This window comes from Neolamprologus brichardi, chromosome 15 (genome assembly GCF_056152115.1).
Source record: "Neolamprologus brichardi isolate AB-2024 chromosome 15, ASM5615211v1, whole genome shotgun sequence".
Taxonomy (NCBI): Eukaryota; Metazoa; Chordata; class Actinopteri; order Cichliformes; family Cichlidae; genus Neolamprologus; species Neolamprologus brichardi.
In genome coordinates, this window is record NC_142118.1 from 1249603 (window position 1) to 1276052 (window position 26450).

Genomic DNA, 26450 nt, shown 5'->3' on the forward strand with positions numbered 1-26450 from the left:
GCAATAGATGTAGGCTGCCGGGGGATTCCCATGATGCATTGAGTTTTTCCTTTCCAGTCACCTTTCTCACTCACTATGTGTTAACAGACCTCTCTGCACTGAATCATATCTGTTATTAACCTCTGTCTCTCTTCCACAGCATGTCTTTATCCTGTCTTCCTTCTCTCATCCCAGCCAATCACAGCAGATGGCCCCGCCCCTCCCTGAGCCTGGTTCTGCTGGAGGTTTCTTCCTGTTAAAGGGGAGTTTTTCCTTCCCACTGTCGCCAAAGTGCTGCTCATAGGGGGTCATATGATTGTTGGGTTTTTCTCTGTATCTATGAAGCGCCTTGAGGCGACTTTTGTTGTGATTTGGCACTATATAAATAAAATTGAATTGAATTTGAATTTGAATTTGAAATGAGCAAACTCTGGAAACTAACATGAATTTAAAAAAACAACAAAAAACGATACAAACTTGTAAACAGGAAGGACCTCTCCCCCCTCACCTTGCACCCGTCTGCCATTCCTCGCCACATGTCCTGCACCGCCCTCACATGCTTCTCGGCCAGTTTCTCCCTTGGCACCCGATCTCGAGCTTTCTCTGGATCCACAAAGACGCCGTGCGACCCCTCCTTGTCTGCACTTCACCATCGGCGCTCTCAAAGCAAACGACCCATTTGTAGCGCTCGAAGCCATACAGCTGCTCGCTGATCATCACCTCTCTCTTTAACCCAGCTTCAGCAGCTCTTTCCCACAGCTTCATGCTACGGCTCATCAACTTCGTCCCTCTGCAGTCGCTGCAGCTCTGCACATCACTCTTGTTCTTGAATGATATTAGATTTCAGTTGCCCAAACAGCTGAGCAGACTCTGCACATAAGTGTGTTATCGGTACACAACCATGACTGAGAGACAAACAGTGTGTACAGACCCATATGTCAGTCAAAGGGGCTTCAGCCCTATTAACACACAGCCTGCAGCTAACAGTGATTTTTATTAGTACAAAAGCAGTTTTCTACCATGTAAGCGTTTACTTGAAGGACACTTTAACACGAGGCTCCACCTATAAGGCCATCAGTGCAGTTTTCAGCCCTGGAGGTCGTCTGCTTGGTCCTCTGGTTCAGAACGTAGATGCGTTTGGACCACCTCAATTTTTCACATTAAAAACAAAACTCGAGTTCATAAAATATAATTCATCACCTCGGTTTGAACAGACCGACAGTATGTGGAGCACACAGCTCTTAAAATACTTCCTACCAGTGGACCAGATCTCACAGGACGTGTGGTTCTCCTGCTGGGCTACAGCGTGCAGGTGCTAATGAACACAGCCCAGCGAGGGCTAGCACAGCCTCCTGCATGTGCACTATACACTAGTGGTTAAAGTCCTCGAGGTAGTAAAAATATAACTTTTCTTCCTGACAAATAAATCCTAAGGTGCAATTATATATGTTCTTTTAAAGTTTGTGAAGAAGAAATATGTGAATTTGGAACATAAGGGTCCCAAAAATGTCATTTTGGTGATTCATGGAGTACAAAAACTTTTTATGCAAAGTTCAGTTGAATCCAGAGAATGATATGCATGAAAAAAAGATGACTCAAAGAGTTTACAGTGACAACTATAGATGGTAAAAGTTGCAGGTTTATCTTCTTAAATTTATTGTGGCGTGCAGAGTTCTTATGCAAATCTGTGGTCGCGAAAGACATTATGGATACGGCCTTGAAATTACTGAGGAACTATTTTGCCAAGAGGCTGCTTCTATTTCACATTCGTGGCACAAAAAATACCTGAAACTGTCAACCTGAGGCAGCGAGATTAATTCTTGCTTCTTTTATTGGGTTCATTAGCCGGTGAAGGCTGAAGCCAAATATGGAAATCCTGTTGATACAGTGCATATATAAAGAAGTTGATCATCTCCTGTCCACCTCTGCCCTTTTGCTCCATCTAATTTAAACGATCTCAGCATATTTCTGCAGACGTGGAGTACATCAGCTGCACAATGTTCATTGATTTATATTCCTGTAGATACTTGAAAACCAGCGGGTGTCCCGTTGCTTGTGTCTTGTATTCGTCGGTGTTTGAGGGCCAGACTTGAATGTATTGATGCATCGACTTCATCACTAATACATTTGCATTTTCTGACATTCCACAGTGGATTTGTCCCAAACTGGCATTCCTGCACAAATGAGGGTGTTTCTGTACTTTCTGCACACGAGTGTCTTATCTCATCTTGTCTGAGTGATAAACTCAACATTTATACATCACGTTACATCATTTACATTATAGACCAATAGTCCTTTTTGTATATTTAATGTCCACTATGGTCTTAAAATCGTCTGTATATGAAACAGGATCCTTATCAAAGATGCTCTTAATCGCCTCTGATGGTGGAACAAAATATTCCGTCTTCTTGTCAGGATGTCGCTGCTTGCAGAGCTAATCAGGCTGGTAATGATGGCTCTGTGTGTTGGTGCGCACGCAGGGACACGCCTGTTCGAGTGGCCCTTATCTCGTGTCCTCTCGCAGCCTCGTCCATACAGCGCATTAACCGCTCTGCCTTTCTCTAACTTCTACATAATACACGCACATTCAATCTGTGCTCGGAATATCAAAAACGCATTGTGAGGACGCATCTTATCTTTTAAAAGAGCCTGTTTTGTTTGCTCTCTGATAAGCGTAACACAGCGTCCGTACATCTCCGGCGATTTCCCCCGATGTTTGCTAGGTTCTTCGAGTCGAGCGGCGATCATAAGCTGGTCCCTGCTGACCGCGCTGCCTCGCTTTACGGAGATTACAAAGGCCCTGTGCACCACGAAGGTCGCAGAGCTGCGTAAGCCGAGCAGGACTCCACATCAAAATGCAAAATGATGCAAAATATTATAATAGAGATTATAAATAATAAATATTTTCTTTTCTTTATTGATCCCAATGTCCACCCTCAGGTTCTGAATGCTAATCCAATACCAGGGTTCTTTCCTCTTGAAATGGAAATTCTGACAAGCCTCTGAGTCGCGCTGCTAACGGCTGCGTGAGCTCACGTCAGGCTAAAGCTGCACATTTGTCCCATTTCCAGCTTTTTCTAACTTAAAATGGATTGTTTTTGACTTTAGAAACAGTTTGTCATTTATATCCTTTTGTTTACAGCTGAGTGTCACTTCATATTCCTCTTATTGTAAAGAAGGCTGCACTCATATGTTCCTCAAAGAGTATGTGTGACTGCAGCTAAACTTAAATAATGATTATCACAGGCTTGTTAAAAGAAACAGTAACAACAACACTCATGTGAGGTGTTATAACAACAACACTGATGCTCTTTACAGGAAGGGTCAGAGCAGACTCTACCTGCTGAGGCGGCTGAGGTCATTTGGAGTCCAGGGAGCGTTTTTAAAGACCTTCTATGACTCTGTGGTGGCATCTGTCATTTTTTACAGTGTGGTATGTTGGAGCAGCAGTTTATCAGCAGCTGAGAGGAAGAGGTTGGATAAACTCATCAGGAAGGCCAGCTCTGTTCTGGGATGCACCCTGGACCCAGTGCAGGTGGTGGGAGACAGAAGGACTGTGGCCAAAATAACATCTGTGATGGACAGAGTCTCCCAGCCCATGCATGTAGATGTTGCTGCAGCGCTGCTTCAGTGACAGACTGCTGCATCCTCGATGCATGAAGGAGCGTTTCTGCAGGTCCTTCCTCCCTGCAGCTGTCAGACTGTACAATCTGAACTGCTCCCAACAAACAGATGTTTACATCAACGCTGTAACTGCAATAATAACTGCCTCTTACCTGTAATTATTTTTATTTAATTTAATAACTGTACAGTACTCTCTGTTTATAGTCACCATTGTCCTTAATGTAAATATGTAAGAAAAATTGTGTATGTTTCTGTTCCGTGTCCTGTTTGTTTGTATATTTGTCTTTTTGGCTGCTGTTACAACCAAATTTCCCCCTTGTGGGACAATTAAAGGATTATTCTATTCTATATTCGCTGGTATTCTATGGGCTCAAATTGTGGTCATGGTAAATGGTAAATGGACTGGTTCTTATGTAGCGCTGTTCTACTCTGTCCGAGCACTCAAAGCGCTTTATACAGCTAATTCATTCACGCAATCACACAAGCACTTCTAAGCTTAAGTATCTAACATTCGTACACATTCATACTCCGATGGATGCATCGGAGAGCAACATGGGGTAACATGGGGTCTTGCCCAAGGATATTTGACATGCAGACTGGAGCAGCCTGGGATCGAACCACCGACCTTCTGGTTAGCGGCTGATCCGCTCTGCCACCTGAGCTACAACCCCCCACGTCATAAATATTTTGTACTTGTAAATTTATTTGTATGTATAAAAAGAATTTGTGTGTGGACTTCAAAAAAGCTCCGACAGCCAAACCCATCTGTTCTCTGATTGGATAGTTTAATTTATGATTGACATGACATTGGCCAATCAGATCAAAGGAAGAAAAATAGGGTCAAAATTCGTACTTGAAACTTGAAACTTGAGTGCAGACTTTCTCACAGATTTTTTGGCTCCACACACAAATCTTTGTTACAAACACAAATCCTGATTTACAAATACAAAACATTTATGACCACAATTCGAGCCCATGGTATTCTGCTTATCTTGTGGGTTTTTGTTCAATCCTGACACATGGAGGCACATGAAGAATCACACAGTTGCTGCTAATTTGTCAGCTGCACTTCCACGATTACACTGTTGCTGTTCCAGCACAGATTGTGATCTGGTGTCTGTGCAGGCCTCAAAGTTATATTTATGACATGGATCATTATCCTGTTGGAAGCATCCGTCAGAAGATGGTCCACTGTGGTCACAAAGGGATGGACGCGGTCGCCAGCAAAGCTCAGGTAGGCTGTGGTATTTAAACAAAGCTCAGCTGGTACACACAAGGACTCTACAGCCCACTGCACAGAAATAACAGCAGAGCAGCACTTTCTGAAATACTCAGCAGCATCTCTGACAACTAATCAACTGTCTTTGCACCCTTTGAACTTCAGGAGATCTTCTTGATGTCCATATGTGACAATGCATTGAGTTGCTGCTATGTGATTGGCTAATTTAACATTTGTATTAATGAGCAGTTGAAAAGATACCTAATGTGTCTGGTGAGTGTGTCCACTAACCTTCTGCTGATGCATGCTGATTGGTCCATTAAGGCTTTACAACAGGACAGCTTCCATCTCGTATCAACAACAGCTCCTGTCAGAGATCTGGTTAAACCACAAGAGAAACGTGTGTAAGAAGAAGCTGTTTGTTGTGCTTGAAGGTGAAGAAATCAGCTTCAGCGCTGTGAAGAAGCCCCAACAGAAAAGTGTGAGTCTCCTTCACTCTGTATGATGAAGCTGGTCGTTCTCAGAGTGGCACTTTTTGATGATATTGGAAATTTTTTGGCATGATTGTCTTTCTGCTTCTTCAGTAGACTCAGAAACTACACTCGCTGATTAGCAGCAGGAGTTAAAGCGTTCAGTAATTACATCTGATAGGCAGGTTAATGTTACTGTCGTGTGACGGGATAGAGATCAGTAATAAGAAAGTACTCACAGCCTGCTGACAGACGCTCATCCTTTTTCCTCCTCGTCCCTGTGATGCACGGTGCAGACGTAAAGGTCAGGTCAGGTTATTGAGGTATCTCGCTGCAAAAGAGGAGGGAACATTAACATATCAGCAACACACAAACTGTTTCCTGCACAGTTTGTCACTAAATGTGTTTGTGAGTGAAATGTTCAGCTGCATCACCCGGGGAAACATTCGAGATCAAAGACCGGCACTGCTCAACAAGTCAAAGTCTTTATGCTGCAAATTTATATCTTGGATGTAATGTCCTGATTCACTGTAGAGCAGCGGACCGCTTTTTGTCCGACAATATTTTCACGGACCGGCCTTTGAGGTGTCGCGGATAAATACAACAAAATAAAACCAGAACCAAAACAAAGAAGATTTATTCATAACACCCAGGAAAAGACCCGAGGAAACTGAGTTAACGATAAAAAAATAATGCAAAAAAACCCTGAATTTCAAACCAGAGCCTGAACTCTCGCGACCCGGTAGCAAACGATTCACGGACCGAGCCGGGGGTTGGGGACGGCTGCTGTAGAGCATCTAAATCAGATATGACAGATCCTCATGATGTTGTTGGGAAAAGTCTTGCAAAAGAAACTGAAATGATTTTGTAAACTTGGAAAACTAAAATTAAATTAAAGAGGGAAAATATTCTTAGTTTAGTGTCTATTAGTCTGGTAAAAGGTGTTGAAGGACATTTTAATTTAGACTCAGCTGCTTTAACAAGTTGTTTTTATTGTAATACCTGTACTGAAATTGTTGCCTCTGACATCGGCCTGCATACAGTAATAATAATTACACTAATTAGACTAAAACTAACAGAGAAACAAATAGAAACGGGATTAAAACAAAAACATTTTAAAGCAATAAAAACTGAAAATACAAACTATAATAAGTCGGTGACTAGATTACATCAAGAGTTGACTTTGTATTTATGGTAAAGATGCTCCCTTATGGAAAAGATATTTATAAATCTTATAAAGTTTGTATCTGTCTTGTGTGAAACTTGTATGAAAAGCAGAGTGAAAACAGATATAAGATCCCTTGAAAAATTATATAATGAAACTTGTATGTTTTGGATACTTACTAACAAAACATATGAAAGTAATGAGAAAGTGGCCACTTTCATGAGTAAATCATATAAGTTTTTACTATTTCTTTTCCATATGGGCTGATACTCACTTTGACTCTACAGCTTCTGTCGTGCATAAATCTCACAAACATTTGTTTCACCTCGTTGAATCCAGCCGATCAGCTGATCACAGCACACAGAAAAATGGACCGAAGCTCACAAAACGAGTTCTTCTCTTTCATTTTACTCTTTAATGTAACTTTTCCCCTCACACTGCACTATAACACCAATCTTAGGGTCTCACCATCTGCAGGATCGCAGTGCTTATGGGTGATAAACCCATTTACACAGTTTAGCCTTCTGGTATGAAGTGATGCCTGCAAAGATAATAACCAAGGTTATCTCAGCTTCAGCTTGAAGACATCACTTTTAGAACCAGGGGGCATGAAACCTGAAAGACGGTGACATTTACCAAAAGAAGGTTGTATTACAATCACGAAGCCTCGAACAACATCACTCACTTTGTAAATAGAAAATGTCATCACATAAAACTGCTCGCTGTGTTAGAAGTTACAGGTTTCCTTTCCTTGCTTCTCCCCACTGGTTGGATTTGAGTAATTGGTTAATTTTACGAACAGATCATGACGATGATGATTACGAATGCCACAAACCGTGTACGTTACTACTTTCACATAATGGCGTTATGAGTTTGGATGCGTCTGTTACGTGTCTGCGTGTCCATGACGCCACCAATCGAAAGTCAACGCACGAAACAAAACTGGGATTCCTACGAACTGGTGCCGTGTTAAATCCATGATCCATACAAACTGAGAGGAAAAATGGATCCAGATCAGCTGCAACACTTCAAATGCCTGCAGTGACTCCGTCCGTGTCACAGGGGTAAATATAAAAGCTAAATCAGTCTTTTAAAAGTTTTGAATGTTGTCAACACGAGCCCGCGAGCATCACGACTACTGCGAAGCAGCATCCTGGGAGTTAACGGTGGTCTCCGTGGTGGTCTTTTTCTCTGCTTCATTATGACTTGCAGCCACCAGTCACTCTTCAAACGAATCTTAAAGCAGCTTCTGCCTGTGGTGAGACTATTTTAAACTCTGCTGTCTCTGAGGAGCGAGCATCATTTACAGACACGGGGAGCTGCGAGAATCAGACCAACACGGGACATTTCCCCGTCAGACGCATGTATGTGAGAACAACCTGTCAAGCTGACGCACGCTGTTTCCTCTTCTGTGAGTCAGCGAAATATTCCTTTTCTCCCACGCACACAGGACACTCAGCAAAAAGCAGGTGATCAGAGATTTGTGACAAGGTGTCTGAGTACCAGGAAATATTTCCATTATTCACAAAAGCATGTCTTTTAGAAGTTTTTAAAAAGAAGAAGATAGAAATATAAAATTAGACACATAAAGAAAAAGATGATTGAATAAGATGATCACTGATTGGATACTTTTACTGTGTAACACTCAGAGGTATTAAAACAGAAAAGCTGCCAGACAAAGGTAGAAAATGTGATTCTGGGCAAAGGTGCCAAATAGGAAGTGTTAAAAAAAATCAGCTAGTTATCACAACGAAAAACATGCTAATGTCATGACGACTGCAGCGGCGCTCAACGGGGAGTATGAAATGTGGGGGACAGGATGTGGACGGCTGGTTGAAAAGCTGTTGCCTTCATGCAACATGATTCCTCAGTGAAAAGAGTTATTAGCACGTCAGAAAGAATTACATGATTCTCACAAATGAATTAGTAACTCACCTTCAGTTTTATATCCCATTTGCATCTCACATGGAATCCGTAGCCTAACTAATAGTCTCATTTAAAACATGTCATCTTAAATACTTTATGCAGTTTCTTCTCGGCGGTTCGACACTCAGCAAGCGTGTGGATCCAGTGTTTCTGCTGCTTTATTACACGGTTCCTGCTGTTCAGGTAAAACGGGGCATCTGCCAAAAGTGATGCAGCTCTGCAATTTTATGGTAATTATCAAGCATTTTGGAGCAAAGACGTCTTCACTGCACACATATTACTGTTTCTTTAATCTAGCAATTTCTCTACATTTGCCATTGGCAGGGTTGTTTTCAAGGAATGTGTTGATATGGCACAAACCCAACACCCCGCACCTGTCGAGGGTTCTCGTAAACAAGAGCGAAGCTGAAAGGTGATTGGACAGGAACCCTTCCTGGATAAAGCAATTGGACAAACTGCCCCGGGGCCCTGGGACTCCAGGGGCTGCAGCAGAGTTAGTGTATGTCCACTCCTTTGTGCCAAAACCATGAATATTGTCCTTGGCGATCACTAGAGGACACCATCCTCATTTTAAATCATCATCATTTCAAATGGATCCTGTTTTATTATTTTTTTAAAAAAAAGGTCATAAAAGTCTTTAAGGCAGTGAAGACGTTGCAGATCTGGGCCCAGCCCACTTAGAGACCCTGGTAATTGTTTTATTCATTTTGCCATTGGGGAACTACGGCAACATTACATAGTGATCCGAGATAGACACCGGGGGTAGTGATGGTGTGCTTGGCTGCTGATCGCTTAATATTTTGCATTGAAAAGATTTGTAATTGCCCGATATTCAAATGAAAGTGCAGCATATGGATAATACTCCTATGAGAAATGTGCAACATTAGCATCATAATTTTGCACATGTAGCCTGAACAGTGTTCATATTTGTTTGTGCACCTGAGGCCTGCACCGAAGGGCCGGAGCTACTTTGATAAAATGCACTTTATCAGAGTGGTTGGTGCCGAGGACCCGGTGAGTTCTGAGAGCTTATTTCTCTGTAGAAAGGACAGAGTGAAAGCTTCAAATCCTGCACCCACTCCTCTTTGGATTAGTGATGTTATTCTCGGTCTCCCCTTATCTCTGATTACATTTTTATCAATAGCTAAAAGCATAAGGGGAGTAGCTAATAATAAAGGAGCCGTGCTGAATTTTATTAAATGAAGGAAATGAATCATGGCCAGCAGCTCTTATTTGTGCTGTTTCCCTACAAATAAAAGAATCATACTCATTCACTGCTGCAGTGGCTCTTTGTCCTTGCCCCCACGGTTTTCATCAAGTAGCAACCTCTGAGGCTGGAAAATAAAAATGTTCAGATGGCCTCTTGCGCCTGGTTACAAACAGCAAAGTGTGTCTGCAGCTAATTGTTGCTGTCAGCGGCTGATTTGATGACTCATCTGTCGTTTTTAACCAGAAAATGGATTTCTCAGCAAGCTAGCTGTGCTGGTGTTGCTCCAGCTTCATCACTCTATGCATCTTATTTTTATGATGTCATAGTTTTGCAACTATGTCCACTCAGGCCATCGGGGTTGGGGCGGGGCTTAGTGTTACAGGGCTACAGCTATGCTTAGGTTAGGGTTTGCTACGTGGTGTAACTGTGACTATACAAAACTATAACCTCACAATCAGTGTTGGGAAGGTTACTTTTAAAATGTATTCCATTACAGATTACAGATTACATGCCCCAAAATGTATTCTGTAACGTATTCCGTTACGTTACTCAATGAGAGTAACTATTCTGAATACTTTGGATTACTTAATATATTATCATGCTTTTTACAACTATATAAATGAACTATTGCTGTGATTTATTACTGTTGCTGAAGGCTACTCTCCACACCAACACCAACTAGATGTTTAAATCTTAATATAAATGAGTAACAGTAGGTGGACATTAGGTAAGGCTGCACTTTCTGCAGTGATCTCGTGTAGAAAACTATTCGTATATAAAACAGGTCCGCGGCTCCGAACCGTAGTAAAGGGACCTCTGGCTAATACGGTGGGTTCGTGTCGGCTCGTAGCCGAAAACTAGCTTTACTTTGTTGTCTGGGTCAACTTTGCTAGCAGAGACAGAGAGAGGCGTTGAAAGGCTGCTCCAACAGAACTTATTGTTTCAGAGGAAAACACGAACACGGTGTACAGTCGAGTCTTAATAGCTTACTTACAGCTGGGCTCGTCAGGCTCTCTTCTTGGCTGCAGTGGTTATTATTATATTTACATGCTTCCAGCTCCCGTTTCTGCTCGATGACAGCTCGTACTTTTCCTTTTTCTCCCTCCCTCCCTCACAGACACATAACGGGTATGGCAGTCCATTCTCCCTGCAGCACGGACTACACTGCCCATGATGCTACATTCTTTAGAGCTATACCTGTAACACTCTGCTATTGCCTTCATATTAAAACATTTAAAAAAATATTTCTTCACGTCATTATGAGACGCGAGACTGAGACACGGGCAATAGAGCCTCTTAGTGTGTGTTTTGTTTGGGTTTCCACCAGCGTGGAAACCAAAAATAGAGAGGGCATAGCCGAAAGTAACAAAGTAACTGTATTGTGAATATCGCCTTTTTAAATAGTAACTGTTACAGAATACAGTTACTCATATTTTGTATTTCAAGAACGTAACGCCGGCTCATGTACTCTGTTACTCGCCAACAATGTGACTGATCACGTGTAAAGATGAACCGTCATTAGCTTTGATGATCCAGGAGCACCAGCGCGGGTTACTCGCTCACAGGGATGACGAATAATGACACGGATGGCTGTGTCCATCTTTTATATACAGTTTATGTTCTTCACCTAGCTGTTGAACGTCGTGTGTCACTCCTGTCGAGTGCATTTGGTTGTAAATGGGGTTGAATAAGGACGAATAAATTATCGCCGGGAGCAGCGTGGGCTTGTGCCTGTGGTGGCCAATCACATCAGCTCGTCTAATTCCCTTTAAAAGCGGCACGCTCCTCTCTACGGGGCGTCGCCGTTACAGATGAGCAGCCTGGTGGGAAGAACGTCCTCGTGCAGCAGGTGCAGAGTTGAAAGGTGGAAATATTTCGCAGCATCATGTCAGCTTTCAGCATAACTTAATTACATAATCATGCACAATCACACCCAGCATTACGAACGCCCGTGTCCCAGCGCGGTTCATAGAGCGCCGGCCTTGATGTTGTGACACTTTGCTGTCTCTCATCATGGAAACACATCCAGACCCTAAATCCTTTCAGGCCATGGAAAATCAGCCTCGTTTGTTTACCTCCGGGGCTGAGTTATATCTAACAATCATTCGTCACAGGACAGAGCGCCCGTCTCTCCCTTTCATCTCGTTCCAGTTTGGCCTTGAAGTACACCCTGAATATGATGCACACACACCCCTGCCTCGCTCCAACCCTCCGTAGACACAACGCACAACAAACAGGCTTTTTATTTTAACTCGTTCTTCCACAGAGACACAAAGCATACACATTTGCTGTTGTGCTCTTCATGGGTTTAGTATGCATGAGGTGACGGGGCCTGGGTAACCACGCTCCAAGAGCAGAGAACTAATCAGGGAAGGATGATTGTTCCCACTCACCTTTCGGCATCGCAATTTTAGGGACATTAAACAAAGCGCCAATGCAGAATTCAGAGGAGATACAAAACTGAAAGCATTCAGACATTTTTTTTTTGGCGCCCAAGTCCCCCTTTCCTCGTTGTTAAAAGCAGCCAGAGGAGAGTTTGGATCATGTGTGATGTCCCTAATGCAGACATAATAGGAGAGCAGTGCTAATGTTGCTACACCAACAGTGGAAATGTCACAGTCGACACACTCAGGCTTAGTGGAAGTGTAATTAGCCTAAACACGGGAGGACTACACGACTGAGGGCGGCCTGAGAGGGGTGGTGGGAGGGTGGGGGGGGGGGTTAGGATATGAAAAGAAGAGTGACACAATGAACATTTCACGCCGAGACCATTTCTGCCTCCTCTAATGCTCCGCGGCTCTTTTGTCAGTCAAACGCTCTGAACAAAAGATGACTCATCAATTTGCCACACCAAATTACCCCCTGCTTTTTGTAACCTCTCTCTCCCGCTCGCTCTCTTCTTCCCCTCCTCGTTTCACATTAACCTAAATTGCCTCTGGTTTGCATTTCAACATGAACTAAATGACAAGCAGCACACGCAGCGCTTTGCCTCTTTTTCCGACTCATTTCACATTCAGCCATGGAAATTAAATCAGGACAGTGGTTTTTTTGACATTATTGTACCCTGGTAATGAACATAGCAATTAGGTGGGGAAATTAATTTAGAGGAAGAAGAAGAAAAAAGGAGGCCTCCAATGAAATTTAAGAGCCTTCAGCAGATTGCCGGTGTGATGGTTTTCCAAAAGTTCTGCAGGGCAAGGAGGCATGTCACCACTGGGGGCTGCTCTTTCACACGCTCTCCATCACACGAGCACACAGTGGCAGTGGAGTAATTCTGATTGATGTGCAGAGGCTTGGCCCTCTCTCAGCTGCTGGCGCTGGTAATTGCTTCCATCCCTCCTCCCAATACGAAGCAGCACAGTTGAGAGAAGAGGAACGCGTCTCCCTGCTTATGGCTTCCAGCAGGACGGCACAGAAACCCCCAAACTCCTCCAGAAACACTCCAAAATGTTGCCGTGCTCGACATTTTTAGACTGAAACCTGACAGGACCTGACGAGGGCTGAATTTCCCGCTTTCCCAGCCTGGCGAGCTCGGTGGCCTCAGGTGTCGGGGGAAGACGTTAACGGGTATTTGTTGGTATCTGTGAGATCGAAGTCAGATTTTCGAGCTAATATCGCGCTTTAATCTCTTTCAATTAAACATTTAATGAGTTTTTATGCGCTTCATTGATCAGACGGAGCCTGAGAGGGACAGAAACGAAGCTCTCAAAAGTTTCCAATCACGACCACGACCGGTCCTTTCTCCTGCGTTAGACTGCCACCGCAAGACTGGAGCTACATAAAAATGCGTAGCACCTGCATTATAACGCTGGTGTTGCTCACAGATTTGCACTCTCACCTTGATGTTTCTGAGCTCCCCTGCTTTGTTTTGTCAGAAATTCAATAAATCCCATTACTCCTCAGTGCTTCATGCTGATGATGTGTTAGATTCCACTTCTGCGCTTTAATCAGTTTATGAAATGTTGCTCGTTTTAAATGAAACCCCCACACAGTGTCTGCTTTAATCTCCGGCTCACTCTGCTACATTAGAAAGTTGATCAAATGACAACAAAGGACACAAAGGAGCTTCAGTTTGGCCACAGAGGATCCTCACCTCTCATCAGAGAGCAGCTTTGACAGTACGTAAGCTAACTTTTAATTCAGCTCAGTTTCATTCATTTGGCACCAAAACAGTTTAGTTTGTGAGGTTAACTCTGCAGCAACACAGAGAAAACCAACAATCAAAACTTCCTTTTAACAGGAAGAAACCTCAGAGCCAGGCTCAGGGAGGGGCGGGGCCATCTGCTGCGGGGGGGGCGGAACAGGACAAAATACACCGTGGAAGAAAACCAGAGATAATTAAGTGCATTTTTTGGAAAAATAACTTTTTCATTATAAACTGAAATCTGCTACACGAATGTGAAATAGTGCAAAATCTTCTGAATCAACCTTCATCTCAGTGGTCATGGAGACAAACACAGTCAAAGCTCCTGGAAGTTGTATTTCTGCCCAGAGATGGGCAGGATTGAAATGTACAGCAAAACTCTGCAACAACAAAAATGTGGTAGAAGCAGTGTTGGTCAAGTTACTTGAAAAAAGTAATCAGTAACTAATTACTGATTACTTCCCCCAAAAAAGTAATCCCGATTACTTTTTTCAAGTAACGAGTAAAGTAAGGGATTACTATTGCAAAAACGGTAATTAGATTACCGTTACTTTCCCGTAGGAACGCTGCGTTACTGCGTTACTAAAACCGTGATTTTTTGCGAGAATGTCTCATGACAGTGACGTAAGCGAGTGCGACGTTCGTGACAACAGCTGTGTGCAGATCAACAATGGATCATATATCGAGTGCAGAGAGAGTATGAGCGTGCAGCGTTTAAAGCGTGGAAGTACTGACCTTACTTTGAGTTTGATTCCATAAAAAGTGACAAAAACATTAGTGTCCGTTGTGCGTGGGAAGAAAACTTCTTTTTACAGTAAAAACCCCTAAACTTCCAAACAAGCACCGAGTAGCTACGACGTAATGGGAAACTCACAGAGAAACTCGCGGATTCTTCCACTGACCGCGGCACACTTGCACCAGGGTAAACCTCCGCCTACCCCACTCCTGCTTTACAGGTGAAAATAGAGCAACAGCACCGCTAGTCTTTGACTTTATTTATTTTCTGCTGTGTTTTACTTGCATCTATTTGAAAGACTGAGTGTAAACACACAAAATATTTTATTTTATGAGCTGGAATGTGCAGAAAATAGGTTTAAATATTAAACTAATTTCTTCCAGTCAGAGAATGTTGCAGATAATTAAATTTTTGCTTGATGCATAAAGTTAAAAGATTAAAACTAATAAAACAAGTTTTAAAAAGAGACTTTTCCATTTGATTACATTTTGTATGATGATTATGCAGAAAAAGTAGAATTGGGCTGAAAGATCTATCACTTTATCACCTATTCAGGTTGTAAATCCTGTTTTTAAAAAGTAACTAAGTAACTATGTAATTAATTACTTTTGAAAATAAGTAATCAGTAAAGTAACGGGATTACTTTTTTGGGGAAGTAATCAGTAATTAGTTACTGATTACTTTTTTCAAGTAACTTGACCAACACTGCTTCTACCACATGTTTGTTGTTGCAGAGTTTTACATTTCAATCCTGGATTGTTTGACATGTTTCTCCCTCTTATAATATTTCTGCAGCCTCTGAGTGTTTTTTCTTCATGCTGTGTGTGCAACACAAGCCGTCAGAGTGCAGTTTGCATGCGGGGTTGAGGCACCATGCCTGTGCGCAGAGGCATGCTATATTCTGTATATATGTTTATTTGAAAATCAGAGTCTAAGATGAGCACTTTTAGGAATTAATTGGGGGTTTTGTCCTGTGTGTTTGAAGTACGCTGCTTATGATATACTTAAGAGTGCTTTTGCTACTTTTACTTATGCATCAGAAACAAAAACAATGTTTATGGGCTAATATCCAAAATCAATGTTATGCTCTGAGGGTTGAAGCCACATAACGGATGTTTGCGGCTAAAGCAAAGCAAGGAGGGAGACTCGGCTTCCCAAACTGTGAGAGCAGGAATGTAGGAGTGGAACGAAACGCAGCGTGACGGCAAACGCTTTGTTTTTCCGTAACTATCGACTGCTGGTAAATGCAAACGCTCTCCTTGAATCTAGTCCCGGTGAGCAGCTGAGTAGCGAACTTAAGCCCAGATGTTTCACATACATTTTACTGATTGTTTGATCCCAAGCTTCTTGTACACACAGATAACCTTTGGAAAAGTTGATGTTTTTGGAAATATACAAAATTGGTCAGACACACCACAGATCAGTAGAAAGCAGCTTCCTGCCCACGTGAAACAGTCCAAACTAAATTTGAATCACGAGCATCTGATTTACAGACAACAGTTTTACTTCCCAGCAGTCATTGTTATTACACAGGCCTGGGTGCAGATACAATAACTACACTTACACAGAAACACAGCCCTCAGGAGTCAACACACAAAGACTCCTCCCCAAAAGCAGAAACCAGTTCAGCCGCGATGGAAACATACAGAGAATATCAGAGGGAGGAGACAAAGAAGCGTGGATACGCAACCCTCGTCTGTCTGCCTCACAGGCGTTGATGAGGAGGGCAGGTGGGAGCAGGCAGATCAGGGCGAAGTTCAGCTGACTTCTAACTTTTCTGTCTTCTACTGTAGTCCATATTTTCAAAATTGGGATTTCTCTCTCAGAAAACAACTACAGCAGCGAGGAAGCTGATCAGCGAATGACACACAAATGTAAGCTACAGTTTTTAATCAAGTGAAGGTTTGCTGCGTCTCCCAGCTCAGTCTTAATGCTGCGTTCACACCGAACGCGATAGACGCGACCAGAGCGTCAAGTTTACACGTAAAGTCAATGGAGGAGCGCGATGAAGCGCGACTGGGGGTCCCGCGAAAATTCAGAAGCAGATTTGTGTCGCGGAAACGCAAAAATGCATCAGTCACACGAGTGAGTAGCGTTTGACGTGTGAACAAGAATACGGGCATCAGTTTATGTGGTGCATTTTGTGCATTTGTGCGTATCGCGTCTATCGCTCCAATTGGAAAAATCGGAACCCCAGCGACAAGTCGCGCTGCGACAACCAATCAGGAGCCTGGTGACGTGATGCTCTGACCTAGTTCAAAGGGGCAGGTCCAGCCAAAGCCCTTCATACTTCATTCAATATGGAGGAAAGGCTCATCAATGCCGTAACAAACCACCAGGAGCTGTAGGACACCAGCTGCTTTCTGTACCGAGAATTTTAATATTATTTCAAATAAATCTTTGTAATGACTGTCTCAGTTCTACTACACACCAAATATCAGCAAACAACTTGACACATGTAGAATTTATTTCATACTATACTAAAGAAAAAATATACTACTATATAGGAACATAGTGAAGACCAATTCAATCTAAGAGAATAAAGACAAGTTAGTTTATTTTGGAGGGAAGCTGCACTCCAAAATAAAAAAGGCAGGAACGCTCTTCACAGGTTTGTGGGGAAGTCACTGGGACTTTAATACAGCAGTCCTTTATTGATACCTGTGCTAATATATGCTCATTTAAACACTTTTAGTAACCGCAGGCAGATGGACAGGCGCTGTGCAGGTGGGATTGAGCGCCTGTAGTTGGTGTCTAGGCGGGCGACGCTTGGACCAACGCGGGACAGCAGCTCCTCAAACTGGGTGAGGGACAGACGGTGGTACCGCTGAAAGCGGCCGTCATCCAGACGCAGCTCCTGGAGCAAATGGTGAAACCCACCAACTGCTCGTCAAAGGAGCTTGCAAAGAAAAGCGTCTGGACTTCTTTAAGTTACTTGAAGACGTTTCACCTCTCATCCATTAATTATTTCGCAATACATATCGTTATCGTTCTATCGCCCAGCTCTACTTTGAACTTTTCTATTTAAAAAGGTTGATAATGATTAAACAGTCATACGAAATCAGTTCATAATGAACTACATTCATCACAAATCCCATTGACATTTTTCAAAGTGACTAAATTATAACGCACTGATTGTTGACAGTCTGTATAGAATACAAAATGAGGCGTGTATGTGAAAATGCTGATTAGGTTGTGCTAATTAATAACCCATCGACTGATAAATATAGAAAACATGTTCACGATATCATAACCCTGATTTCTGCTTTAGTATTCGCAGGTCTGTGTGGGTGAAGGTGGGCTGTTGCTTCTCCTACGACAGCATCTTATGTAATAACAGCAACGGGAGCGTATGCACTCACTTCCTCTTCTCCACAGACGCATCAACAAGCTTCTGGGTCTGAAAGCTGAACCCAACATGGACGTGCTTCACAGCTGAGGCTCGAATGGCCACCAGAGGGCAGGTGGTTGCAAAAGGACTTCTTGGCTCGTGGACTGAAAAACGTCTCTGGGCTCTGAGATTTTAAACACTTTGCTGATAAGTTTATGAGTTCAGTCACTTAAATCTGGTCATATGGAATAAAACATAAAGTCAGTTTTGGAAATTGTGCTCATTCTAAGATTGATTGTCATTGGCTTGTTTATTGGCTTTAGATTCACAAGTCCTTAGCCAATGAACACGCAGTTTTACAGTCAAACCAGTGGGTGACATCATGGCGGCTTCATCCATCTGTAATCCTGCTGCAGACACACGTGTGACGCTCTAAACAGCCGCAGATAGGAACCAAAATTACCTTTAAATTAAGCAGTAATGATAACTAATAATAAAATACATCTGGAATAAACTAAATTCTCTTTATATTTTAGACTAATGAGTCTTGTAATAACATTTCACATCTTAATGTACAATCTGAAGACGAGTGGCCTCTTGCAGGATGACAGTGCCCCCGTCTATGGGACACTTGGGCTCACTGAATAATTTTATCAGTGTGAAAATCATGTGAATCCTATGCAGTCAACAGATCTCAAACCTGCTAAACAATAATTTCAGATCCTTAACCCAATCAATCGTTTTGCAATATTTTCAATTAGTTTGCCAAAAGATGTGGAAACGGTTCATTACTGATTGAAACATGTGGAAACCTCTGTGTGTGTGTGTGTGTGTGTGTGTGTGTGTGTGTGTGTGTGTGTGTGTGTGTGTGTGTGTGTGTGTAGGTGCGCGTGTTGAATAGCTATTGAAATGGTAATCCTCCCATTAAGCCCATCATGTTACTACGTTCCGACACACATGAGACTTTTATCTGAGAAAAACGGAGAAAAGAAAAATAAATCGATATCTGTGAGGTCGGTGAGGTCGACGTTCTCTCTTCAGTCCTCCCACCGTCCTCGTAATGAGTCGCACTAAAGCGATTCATACAATAGATGACATTTCAGCAAACTCACTGCATATGTTTCTATGATTTCATGTCTGCAAATACTGGTATGACAGCACATTAGTGGCCCTGAGCAGTGATGCTGACCGACACCACTGCACGCACAAAACGTGTAAATCTTACACATCTTCTATCTCAGGGGCGATCGTGGCTCAAGAGTTGGGAGTTCACCTTGTAATCGGAAGGTTGCCGGTTCGAGCCCCGGCTTGGACAGTCTCGGTCGTTGTGTCCTTGGGCAAGACACTTCACCCGTTGCCTACTGGTGGTGGTCAGAGGGCCCGGTGGCGCCATTGTCCGGCAGCCTCGCCTCTGTCAGTGCGCCCCAGGGTGGCTGTGGCTACAATGTAGCTGCCATCACCAGTGTGTGAATGTGTGGCTGACTGGATGTGTAAAGCGCTTTGGAGTCCTTAGGGACTAGAAAAGCGCTATACAAATACAGGCCATTTACCATTTATTTACCATCTTTTAGTATCACTTGTTTTTTAATAAACAGTGACTAAAATAATAAAACTACTTGAAAAAAAAAAAAAAATCACAGTTCCCACTTTTTCAAAGCTTTGTTGTCTTGGTTGCCATGGTGATTTCCTCCCTCATCACATGATCCAGGCATGAAACATACGTGCAAACACTTCATGCTGCGAGTGTGCAGGAACTATTGCACGTGCTGGAAAACGTTCTCATGTTTAATGGTACAAAAGAGCTTTGCTGTGAATATTTGCTTCCTTATTTCTGCTCAGTAATATTCTTTCTCTCTGCTAAAGTCAAAAAGTACATTCAGTTAAACACATTTTAAGCCTTGATGGAAGAAGATGTCAAATGAAACTGAACAGGTGCATTTGCACCAGCACAGATTAACAGAAATGACTTTGTTGAGCACATTTATTACGTCTGTTAGCTGTTTTGCTAATAAAATCATTTTATATATGCCCAGTGTTGGAAGGTTACTTTTAAAATGTATTCCATTACAGATTACAGATTACATGCCCCAAAATGTATTCTGTAACGTATTCTGTTACGTTACTCAATGAGAGTAACGTATTCTGAATACTTTGGATTACTTAATATATTATCATGCTGTTTACAACTACATGAATGTACTATTGCTGTGATTTATTACTGTTACTGAAGGTCCGCGGCTCCGAACCGTAGTAAAGGGACCTCTGGCTAATACGGTGGGTTCGTGTCGGCTCGTAGCTGAAAACTAGCTTTACTTTGTTGTCTGGGTCAACTTTGCTAGCAGAGACAGAGAGAGGCGTTGAAAGGCTGCTCCAACAGAACTTATTGTTTCAGAGGAAAACACGAACACGGTGTACAGTCGAGTCTTAATAGCTTACTTACAACTGGGCTCGTCAGGCTCTCTTCTTGGCTGCAGTGGTTATTATTATATTTACATGCTTCCAGCTCCCGTTTCTGCTCGATGACAGCTCGTACTTTTCCTTTTTCTCCCTCCCTCGCTCACAGACACATAACGGGTATGGCAGTCCATTCTCCCTGCAGCACGGACTACACTGCCCATGATGCTACATTCTTTAGAGCTATACCTGTAGCATTCTGCCTGTTAGCTTAGCACAACAACAACAACAGGCGCTCTCTCACCCAGGAAACACGCAGAGAGAGCGTCACCCTGTAACCATGGCAACCGTAACGCTGCCTGGAACAACAGAACGTAGCTGTCAAACAAAACCCAAACAGTCCTGACCCGCCACAACATGAAACAGGGAAGTACCGCCGTGTAATCCATTTATTTCAACAAAGTAACTGTATTCTAAATACCACCTTTTTAAACGGTAACTGTAACGGAATACAGTTACTCATATTTTGTATTTTAAATACGTAACGGCGGTACATGTATTCCATTACTCCCCAACACTGACTATGCCATATGAAGTTCACATATCTTATACCTGCGCACAAACATTTATATGCAGACAGTCCCACGCTTATCATGTATACAAAACAGGAAAACTGGAAAGCCAACGCAACCATTTATTTTACGTTAGTTTTTCCAGCGTCAACCTTAATTCCAGTTTTCACCTTGATTTAAAGTCCCATCGATCCATCTATTCATTCTCTTATTTGTTTTATTTTCCAGAAACCAGTTTCTTCCTCTGCTGACATCCACACAGCTGGATCCAAGAGCTGTTTTAGACAAATTTTAATAACTGAAGACTGGAAATATTTCTGCATAACTGTAAGTCAGGAAGTAGGACAAATATTACAAAAGCTGCTGCACACCAGAATTTGTTCAAGGGGATTTGTTTTCCTTTTGACAAAAAAAGAAAGAAAAAGAAAAAGCAGCCTCTCCTTTACTTTTTCCTTCCTGTCACTCTTTGAAACGCTGCTTTCTTGCTCCAAAACTCTCCCCTTCTTCCTTTCTTCCTCCCTCTCATCCTCCCTGTCAGGTTTGGAAGTATGTTCCTGTGTAATCCAGTAATGTGATCACAGGCGGATTCATTTTTAATTACAACACAGGCTCTGGTTAGAGTCATGACATCATTTTCTTCAAAGTGAGGAGTGAAGCTGGGTCTCCCCAAAATAGCGAAACAATAACCTTCAGAAAGGATTAGATGACACCGAGAGGCAATCTGGCGCTGATCAAGCGAACGCCATCAAAAGTTCGGAGCCACAGACACAAAGTCTGAGACTGTGCAGCATGTTTTTAAACGCAGACCCGACAGCAGACCTGGCCTTGTGCGACGGGAAGCAGTCGATCACAGACCTTTCTTTGATCTTTCCTCTCCTCTTTTCTTCTCCCCTCCAAATAAACAATGACGGTAGGGTAATGAGGCCTCTGGGTGTTTTTAGGGACACGAGATGAGAAGGAGACCTGGCCACACAGAACGTATAAAACGAGGAGACACGAGGAGAAGCGAGAGCCCGGCCGCCTCATTAGGGAGCTATGAACGATGGTAGCAACTATTCATTTCCTCTACAAACGACTGTGCCGCCACACGCACAGCCGCAGAGTCGGTACACGTGAGCACATAAATACAGACACACTTATAGCATGTGCTGCAGGAGCCATACAAACATGTCAAACCACAGAGGGCGCATTTAAACGCAGTGTGACGCCGTTCGAGATCATAATTCTCTTTTTAATGGTCGGCGAAGAAGGAGACAGGCCGAGAGAAGAGTAACTCGAGAAAGTAAAAGCTGCCTCGGGGCGCACAATGCCACGATGAATTCTTTATAGCTTAAATTAGAGGCAAAAAAAAAATCACCATTTTAATACAGCCTTTATAAATAAAAGACACCGCTTCAGTGTGACGTGTAGGAGGTGTGGTCAAAACGATTTCTGTGACGCTGCGTAAGAAAGAAAAATAACTAAACTGTAGCTTTAAATTTTTAGGAGAAAGTTACAAAAAAGTCACGAACGCCTGAAAAAAAGCACAAATCGCAAATGGGCGCACGAACCGTGGGGAGGATGAGCGTGCACTTTATGTTCCCACAAGCTTTAAGTCTCCAAAAGTGGGCTGTAATTTGTTACAGGTGGTGGTTTAAAGACACCTCGTACCAAATATTACATCAACTTTTTATCGCTGGAAGTTAATTATAGTTTTCTTTTTTATCTCAGCGTTTGGATTGTTAGTCTGACAAAGCAGTTAGTTTTATGGTAATGGTATGTTGGGCTCTAAACACCAGGCTGCAGTCAGTTCCCATCAATGTAATACGACCTTCACTGTTTGGTAAACATCACCGTCTCTCAAACGCCACGCCCTCTCGTTGCAACTCAGTCTTTCTGTCGCCGAGGCCGAAACAAGACAGTCGTGGTGATGCAGGAGGTCCTGTCAGTCTTTACCATGCTGCCGTATCGCCATAGAAGACGTTACTCCGTACGAGTAAAGTTACTTCACATTTAACCTCCTAGGACCTGCGTCCACATCACATTTTGGGTTATTTACACCAAAATACTAAATTTTGCTCTTCAAGGGCCTGATATCCACTTACGAGGACATTATATGCTACTGTTCTATCAAAATTTTAAACAAATATCCTCATGTGGCTCTGATTTTTCATAAAAACAAAAATAAGATAAAAAAAAATCTGGTAATTCTTTGTTTTTACATTTCTCGGGCCCCAATCAGCCCAAATATCTAAGAGAAATTAAAATTGCATGCCGTGGAGGGGTTCGGGTCTTAGGAGGTTAAAGAGGACCTGTTATGCCCATTTTCATCTCCATATCTGTATTATTGGATGCTACTGTTAAATAATTAACGGCTCCAAAAGACATTAAAAACATTTTTTTATTTAACTGTGTGGATCTCGCTGCAAACACGTAAACTGAAACAGCCTTTGTCATGTTGCAACAGGCTGGATGTTGCTGGAGTTTTCCCATGATGCACTGCGTGCTTCTTCTTCACTCTCTCTGTGTTTATACACCACTGCATTTAATCATTAGTTTTTAATTATTTTATTTTTTGTGGGTCCCGTTTGGATCTTTAGCATCAGAATTGTTGTCTTAAGGTTTAAGAAAGATGCCAAGCAGATTTATTTTACCAAGTGGATCATCATGGCCATATTGGTCCATTTGATTGACCTTTATTATAATTATGTATTTATTTTATTTTCGGTTGCTACAAACGGGACAGACATGACAATCATTAGTCATTATTAATCTCTGGCTCTTCCACAGTGTGTCGACCAGTCACAGCAGATGTAACAGCAGATGGCCCCGCCCCTCCCTGACCCGGTTCTGCTGAAGGTTACTTCCTGCTAAAAGGGAGTTTTCTCTTCCCGATGTCGCCAAGTGCTTGCTCATAGGGGGTCGTCTGACTTTTGGGTTTCTTTCTGTTAATGTTGGGTCTTTAACCTGCAGTCAGCTCAAATATAAAGTTGAGTGTTGTTGTGATATATATATATATATAAATACTGGCTAGCTCAGCCTCCTGGCCGCAGACTCTTTAAGGGCACAAATCCTCTGGAACGTTCTAGAACACATAATTACAGAGCTCGGTAATCGGCCTCAGTCACTTTCTTCACTGTATCAACTCAGGAGGAAATGGCTGAGTGAGAACCAGGAATAAGAAATGCTGAAACCATGCTACATATAAACCATACTGCCACTTCCTGTAACTGTAACTTATTATAGTAAGAACCACAGTTTCCTTTATGACCACCGGGCTTTTTGACAACATGTGTGCTTTTATATGTTAAATGCCACATAAATAATAATGAAAGCTGAGCTACTACAGTGACTGATGTGACGAGCTGTTAGAAATTCTTTGACCTGTTTGTGAGTAAAACTCCTTTTTCATGCTATTTTTGATGTGTGGTCATAGTTACTAACACATGAGGTGTTTGACATATTTCATTATGGTCACAAGATTTCCAATAAACGTGACCTTTGACTGTCCAAGATTTTTAGTAGATGAAGCTATAGTTTCCATTCTCGAGTTATCACATTCACAAGATTTTCCTCTGACTGTGCGCATGAGGTCATCAAACTTCAAACTAATCTGGGATTTTTAGAAGATGCACCCATGCTGTCTAGTTGAACGTCACGTGTCACCTTATCGTGTTCACAAAGTTCACGCCACCCGACGCCCGTTTTTCTGACAGTTCTTACGCCGGGTTTAAAAACTGAATTTCAGTTAATCCACTAAACGACTTCATTAAACCAGCAGGTGGGCGGGACTTCAGTGCTCGCAGTATCTGAGTTGACCATGTTAGTGACAGCCACGCTCGTCAGCATCGTCTGCTCTAAAACATCAAAAGCCACCATGTTTACAACGTTAACAGCTTTGGTAGTTGTAAAAGAAAAAAGGACTTTATCTTTGAACACTGAAATCTTAAACATGTTCACAATGACAATAAAATCCTGATGAAAAGAGGAGTACACCATTTCTTCTTGGCTGGTTTTCTGTCGCTGACCTGCTCTCGGCTTTGGAAAGCTGAAACTGCGAATGTGGCGCCGATTTTTTACATGGAAACTATGTTTAAAAATATAAGAGCATAAAAACCCTTCAGCCATCTCTGAAGCTTCCATCGATACAGTCAAAAAGAGGCTGTGACCTCCAGCGTGGCTGCACTGACTTTTAGCCACAACATAAACAAAAGGCCACATCTTGCACTCTTGCCGTGTGACTGTGATCATCACAGGCAAAATGATGGTTTTTATTCTGCAGCGAGATCCGTGTGATGAACTGGACTGAGGGGATGAGCAGATGCACAAGGCCAGCGTTCTTTTCTCTGATGTTTCTTTTTGTTTAGCTCCTCACAAGCTTGGAAAAGACTTCCGCCCCCGTAAAGACACACCTTCCGCACCGCTGGGTGTTTGGACAGAGCGCATTAGCCTTGGCAAACAGGAGCGTGCATTCATCAAGCTGCGCTCCTTTTTCATTTCCCAATCAGGTTTCCAGGTCAGCGGGACGGCTACCTTTTCACCTCAGCTCCTGCATCTTTAATCCCCTGCTTTCATCGCTCCCTGCACACCTTCGTCTTTGTCCTGCTCGCATTGTTCATATGTTCATATTCCCCTCCACGTCTTCCCAAACCTCATTCATCCTGCCTCTCATTGATCCGCTCAGCCCCGCTCTCCCTGCATCAATCCAGCTGCCCCTCACTCACCTCTCTCTCTCCTAAGGACAAACACTCCACAGGTTGGACTCCCTCCTCCATCAGCCTCGCTGCTCTCCCGGCAGACAGCGTGTTTGCGCAAGGATTAGGTCGGGCTTTGTGCCATTGAGGAAGGAAGGAACTAATCAGACTCTTATTTGTCGTTGCATTCTGTGTCTCATGGAGAGAAGCTGACCTGCCGGAGGCTGACGTGCACGGATGCACGTGCACGGATGCACATGCACGGATGCACATGCACGGATGCACATGCACGGACGCACGTGCACGCACACACACACACCAGCCAGACGCAACCCGACGCCCCGCCAGACTCGAACGTGGGTGTGCGTTCGCTCCTCGACTGCTCTGTTGCTCGCTGTTTGTGTACGCGCACGCGTGTTCCCACACCGCCCCGCTGCTGCCTTTGTTCCCAGGGCAGGCCTGTTTTCTGATTGGCTCGCTAATGTGTGGGATACGGATCTGTGTTATTCCTCATCAGCAGCGGCTCTGATTTGACAAATTCTGTTTTCCCTGCTGTCATCAGCCGCGCGAGGTCACGGCGGCGACATGAGACAGCTGCGCGGGCGAGCCGCTCGTATTGCGCCCCCTGTCTGACCGCGTGTGTGTTTGCCCAGCAGTCACAGTGTTTCCTGCAAAGTGTGCTTGCATACAACCTCATATTGTAGCGCACACCTCCCTCTACCAACGAGTCGGCTGATTAGCCAGCACTCGCACTCACACGCTCCATATTTCATGAATCTACCAGATGGGCCCAGGTTCTCTCCAGCTCTTCGTTTCAGGCAGCACGACTCAATTTCCAGGTAACGCAGGTACAGAGTTTCACACCAGACTCCAGCAGGTAGCCGGCCACCTCTGTCGACACTGCGTCCACACCCGGGGAGTCGATTTCAAGGTTTGATGTGTATTGAAGACAGGGACAGTTAATGTTTCAGCAGTATTATTCCTAAACTACACACACACACACACAC